This window comes from Aphidius gifuensis, linkage group LG1 (assembly GCF_014905175.1).
Source record: "Aphidius gifuensis isolate YNYX2018 linkage group LG1, ASM1490517v1, whole genome shotgun sequence".
In the NCBI taxonomy this organism is placed as follows: domain Eukaryota; kingdom Metazoa; phylum Arthropoda; class Insecta; order Hymenoptera; family Braconidae; genus Aphidius; species Aphidius gifuensis.
This window is the reverse complement of record NC_057788.1, coordinates 19,223,585-19,230,462: the sequence shown is the minus strand read 5'-3', so window position 1 is coordinate 19,230,462 and position 6,878 is coordinate 19,223,585. Positions and strand designations below refer to the sequence as shown.

At 26.3% G+C, this 6,878-nt stretch overlaps 1 pseudogene; it reads left to right on the top strand.

Moving 5' to 3' along the window:
* The first annotated feature begins 585 nt into the window (after positions 1–585).
* LOC122860217 lies at positions 586–1,951 on the top strand (annotated as a pseudogene).
* Positions 1,952–6,878: the final 4,927 nt, after the last annotated feature.

Sequence of the window (6,878 nt, the reverse complement as noted above, 5' to 3'; positions counted from 1 at the left end):
AATGATCAACCATTGATTGTTGTTAAAGTGATGATAAACGTAAAGCACTTGCAGTTTTAAGGGACAATGGTAAAGTACCAATTATGGAAATGAGTACAGTTAATGATATTGGTGTTATGGAAGTTAAACAAGAAGTATGTGAACGTTTATTGTCATATCGAGTTGATCAAAAAATTAAAACTAAAAAAGTTGGTGGTTTATTAAATCGTTTACATGTTGCATTACCAGCAGCATGTGTATCAGATAGTATACTTGCTGAAACTAAAACACCTGAACGTTCTAGATCAGCATCTAGACCAAGTAAAAAACGTCTTCGTTTTGGATCAGTGGGGCGTAGTTTACCACGTAGCTTATCTAGACCTCGTAATGAAATGGGCATCAAGGATATTGTAATTATAGTTTACTTAATTTATTTTTATCAATATGATTGAATCAATATTTTTATTATATCTTGCTTTTTTTTTAATTACAGATGAAGGACAAGCTTAAAAATATTGCCCACAAAGCTATCTCAAAGAAGGTTGGCAAGATAGGTTTTAAAAATCGTTATCACTGCCAAGAGTTTTACATCCAAGAAAGACTAGAATGTTATTGCCTCTAGGCAATAATTGTCATGTATTACATAAAACATTACGTGAAGGTCATCCATGTGTTATTATTAATTCACAAAAACACAAAAATAAACTTGAAAATATTGAAAAAATGTGGCAACATTTAAAAGAAAGATATAGAAGATTAATACATTTAATAATAACAAAGTTAATAACAAAGCTAGAATTTGATAATCGTAATCCAGGTTTACCAGGTAATCTTCAAGTAACAAATGATGAACTTAAAAGAATTGGTGAAAATGATATAAATATTTATTAAAAGTTTGATTATATGGATGATATATTAAATTTACAAAAAGCTGTATTTGGTTCATTAAATACATCAAAATCAAATTCAATGACACCATGTGGACAATTTAGATTAGCACCATTAATACCATATAATCACAACTTTATGATTATTGTGTTAGAATATTATTTAAATTACATAGTGCATTACCAGCTGATACATTAATTGGTCATCGTGATTGTTTTTTTAAACAATTTCAAGAGCTTAAAATTTTTTATACAACAATTAAACATATGCAATATTTTAAACAATTAATAACAGTACCAGGAATGCCAGAAAAACCACCAAATTTTTTAATACAATCAGAATTAAGAACATATGTTAACTGGTAATATACCAGTTGTTGTATTACCACAAAAAGAACCAATTGATGCTGATAGTACTGTTGATAGTCTTATTGATACATCAGATACAAATTCAATTGTAAGTGAACAATTTGATGGTCGTATTGATAGAGATAATATGTATCAACATGAAATTATAACCGCACAAGAAAATAAAAGACAAAGAGATGAACTTTTAATGTTAAATGAACTTGTACGAGAACATCAAAGTCTTGTTGATGTGTTGAAGCATCATATTAAACAATTTGATTCACAAATAACATTAAAAACCAAGAAATCGATAGACAAAAACAATTAAATGATGGCCTAGGTCAACAAAATGCTGATTTAATATTAAAACTTCGTGATTATGAAGGTATAGATTATAATATTAATGTTTTATTAATATTAATTGATAAATTAATACAAAATTGTTCATTTTTAACAGATAAAAATCGACAAGTTGATGAAAAATTTAAAAAATTAAAAGAAGTTTATGCAAAATTACGTGAGGAACATATTACTTTAATTAGAAAGGTAGTTTTTTTTTTGTTTTGATTAATTAGACTATCATGATTATTTTTAAATTGTATATTAATCTTTTTTCTGTTTTTATTAAACTATAGAAAGCAGAATTTGAAAAATTATATGGAATAAGAAAATCAAATCATGAACAATTAGAAAGACGTAATCAAGAAATTGAACAACGTCATGAAAGATTTAAGTGATGATAAACGTAAAGCACTTGCAGTTTTAAGGGACAATGGTAAAGTACCGATTATGGAAATGAGCACAGTTAGTGATATTGGTGTTATGGAAGTTAAACAAGAAGCATGTGAACTTTTATTGTCATATCGAGTTGATCAAAAAATTAAAACTAAAAAAGTTGATGGTTTATTAAATCGTTTACATGTTGCATTACCAGCACCACGTGATGGAAAATCACGTCCAGCATGTGTATAAGATAGTATACTTGCTAAAAAACAATTTATTGCTGAAAAACAACAACAAGAACAAGAACAGGGTGAAGAAGAAAATAAAACGACAAATAAACGTAAATGTCAACTCAAGATGAATAACAAGATGAAATTTCCAGTTTCTTTTTTGTTTTTTATTTAAGCAGAATGAAATTGGCTTATTATAAAAGTTGACTGCATTTATTTTATGTTGCTAAGGAAAAATAAATGCAGTTTGTTTTGTTTTCTAAAAAGATAAAAATGTTTTTCACAATTAATAAATCATTTTAAATATAAAAATTAAAATGTACGCCTTAATCAAGTGGAGAGGTGGTAAGGTTGAAAAATCGGTGGAACCAGTAACATCGATTCGTCAATTTGGAAAAATTATTAAAATAAAATGGTCACAGGATGGTCGTTTTTATGCAGGTCGAGTGCTTCTAAGATCGGGTTAGTTAATCATACATTTACTTTTTTTTTTATTTAAAATTTTTAAATAATAATTAATAATTAAATATAATAAAGAAATATTAATGAAAATAATCTAGACTTCAATCAATAAAATACATGAATATTATTTTATTTCAGACAATAAAGAATATTTAAATGCGGTTCAGTTGGATGACCGGGGAACACCAATTACTCCAATTCAAAATAATAATGACAACGACACTAATGATGATGATGCTGATAATGTTGATGATGATGATGGCAATAGTAATGAAAAAAATAATGATAATGACGATGATGATGAAAATTGTCATAATAAAAATAATGATGATTATGATGATGACAATAATCATGATAAAAATGATGATGATGACAATAATCGTGATAAAAATGATGATGATGACAATAATCGTGATAAAAATGATGATGATGATGATGACAGTAATGATGATGGAAATAATTATGATGAAAATAACGATATTAATAATAATCATAATAAAATTGATGATGATGATGATGATGATGACAGTAATGATGATGAAAATAATGATTCAAACTCTTGGAATAAAAACGGACGACATCGTACCCAACTGGTTCCCGGAGTACCCGTTTATATAGACAGTCACGAGCTTGAAGAAATTAGAAACAAAAATATTAAAAATCCGAAAAAGCTCGCGACTGTCTTGATGAAAGAACTCTTTGATAGAAATGATATTAAAAAAATGACAGTAACAGGTCGAGGCCAAAAAAGAGAGCAAAAAAGACAGTCAATCCCTGATGATGTGCTCAGGGCACTAAAAAGTAAGAAAATTTAATTTTTAAAAAATTTTTTTTACTTGTTTTGAAATTAAATAAATATTAAAATACTGTTTTTTTTTTTAGTATTTATTACAAAAGAAATACCGGAGAAGCCATTGACAAAGTCTGAATTTGGGCAATGCTTATCGCAGATGTGCCGAAACGTTCGCCACTATACTAAATAACTTTTGTAATAATTAAAAATACCAATACACAAAATACGAATCTGAATCAACACCAATTATGAAACGTGAAAATCCTAAAAAAAAAAAATTAAATAATGAACTTCTTATGGAATATTTTTTACAAAAAACATGTCAAAATAACATAATATAATTTTACAATGATGAACTTCAAATAACATCACTTAATCATAAATGTGAAACAAAATCAACAGCTGAATCATTTAATGAAAAATTACAAGTATCATGGACTTCATGGAATCCTGATCGAACATTATCACAAGCTAAAATATAATTGATTCACTTGGTAAAGAATATGGTGTAGCTAAAATTCTTGATCTTGATGCAACATGGAATGAATCAGAATCACGTAGTCCATTAATTTGTATATCAATGGACTATTAATCAATGGATTAATTAATTTGTGTATCAATTGACTCAGATCCAAGTCCATAAATAACAACACTTGCTAAATTAAAAATAACACAATTACGTGCTGTATCAATGGGACAAGGACAAGAATTACATGCAAGAAAATTAATAAATGATGCAATGAATAATGGTGGTCGGGTTTCATTACAAAATGTATATTTATCATTGCCATTTTGTACTGAAGCTATGGATACAATTATTGAAAAAGATTGTATACATGATTCATTTAGACTTTGGATGACAACTGAAGTACATCCACAATTTCCAATTGGTTTATTACAAATGGCTTTTCTAAAAAAGGTGTATCATGGCCAACTGTTTGTTATATGCTTGGTGAAGTACAATATAGTGGTATAGTCACTGATGATTTTGATAAACGTCTATTAACAACTTTTACACATGTTTGGTTTTGTGATGTATTATTAAGACCTGGTTTTGAATTTTACAAAGGTTACCACAAACAAGAATTATTCACGGATACATGGAATATATTAATAATTAAACGAAAGTTTATAATTAATAAATAAACGAAATATTATTAGATAGTTTATCAAACAAAACAAGAAAGTAAATAATCAGTTGGTTTTTAAACTATCAAAATATTATTGGTAAATTTATGTAAACACTGAATGAGCAAGTCGCTTGAGTTTGTGTTTTTCACAGTTAACAAAACTATCAAAAACATGCTTGATTATTTTTAATTTTTTTCTACAAAAGTCTCGAGTTATTTTTGTGATAAATTAATTTTAAATTTATGGTGATTAAAAGTAAATATAATTTATCTTTTGCAAGTGAATAAAATTTATTAAAAATGTCTGATGAAAATGTTCAGGTTGTTGTTAAAATGAGACCATTAATACAACGTGAAATAAAAAAATGTTTGCCAATACAATGGGCTGTTGATGACAACACTATTTATCAAAAAGATGGAAAAATAAATTATCAATTTGGTAAGAAAATTCATATTTAATTTCAAAATTATTATTAATATTATTCTTGTTGATGATTAATATTTTTTATTTAATTTTTTTGTTTAGATAATAATATAGATTCCAAAAATCAAGATATATTTTTATCAACTGTTCAACCAATAATCAATGAATTTTTATCTGATGGTATTAATTGTACAATTTTGACATATGGTCAAACAAGTTCAGGAAAATCACATACAATGATTGGATCAAAAACAGATACTGGTTTAATTCCTCTCATCATTAGCCACATATTTGATTGTATTGAAAATTATTTAAGTCGTGATTATCAACTTCAATTTTCCTACTTTGAGTTGTACAATGAGAAAGTCATAGACTTATTTGATAACAACAAAAACAACAAACATTTAAAAATAAAAGAAGATAAAAATGGCAATGTATTGATAAACTGTAAACAGCTGGTTTTAAAAACAACTAAAGAAGTATTACAAAAATTTAAAAAAATAAATGATAATCGTCATGTTTGTGAGACAAATATGAATGAATAAAGTAATCGAAGTCATGTATTGTTAAGAATAACAATTGAGTCATGTGAAATTGGTGATGATTCAGATGGTACAATAAAAACATCACAGTTGACATTGGTTGATCTTGCTGGATCAGAAAATGCTAAACAAGCTGGTGGAACAAATGAAAGAAGAAATGAAGGTAGATTTATAAATCTTTCATTTTCATCATTGTGCTCAGTTATTAATCAGCTTAGTGAAAAAAATAAAAAAAAAACCAATAATAAAGTACCATTTATTAATTATCGTGATAGTAAATTAACGAGATTGCTACAACCATCATTAGGTGGTAATTCAAAAACAATGGTTATTTGTACTGTAACACCAGCAGCATTGGAGGAAACACAATCAACTCTTACATTTGCTCGTCGAGCTAAAGTAATTAAAAATCAACCAAGAATAAATACTGCTGTAACTGATAAAGTTATAATTAAAAAATTAGTCAAACAAATGTCTGAACTTCAAGAAAAAATTGAACAATTAAAAACACAATAAGTAGATAAAAAAATAATCAATAAATTTCCATTGAAAAGAAGAAATAGTTTGATTGGTAATGAAAGTGTTAAAGAGCTGGAACAACATTTTATTTCTAAGAATAAAGAAATTTGTTCTGATTAAATGGATTATCGTGGTCTTGGTAGAATAGGGATAAATAAATAAATAATTAAATAATTAAATAAAATAATTAAATGAATAAAGGTTTAGCACAAAGTGACTGTCTTGGTGATGTTTTGATGAATTTAATCGTATTAAATTATCAGTTTTATCAGTTGCTGTACAACAAATTGCTGTTGTTTTTGCTGCTAAAAAGAAAAAAAAAAACAATTTATATTTACTGATGGTGATCAAATTGAAATGTCTCCTGAACTTGGTATATTTATAACAATGAATCCTGGTTATGCTGGAAGAAAAGAATAACCAGAAAATTTAAAAATACAATTATCAAAAATATTTAAAAAAAAATATTTCATTTCCAAGTTTATAAAAACACTTCCAAAAAAAAAAGACACTCAACAAAAAAATGAAGTCTAATATAAATATTTTGTTGCCAACTTCTGGTTGATATTGTAACTTAGTTACCTTGATAAACAAGTCAATAAAAGTTGAAAAAAACAAGTCCAAAAAATATAACAAATATAAATAAACAAATATAAATCAACAAATAAATAAAAAACAATTTCATATAAATAAATAACAATAAATAAAAATCAATAAGTTTTTTGTAAACTTATTATTTGAAAAATAAATTTGTGTTAATTTGTGAAGTGCATCACCAGCAATGGCTCAGTATCAACAAGCTGATTATATTGAATTTTTATTATTATTTCAAATGCACGGT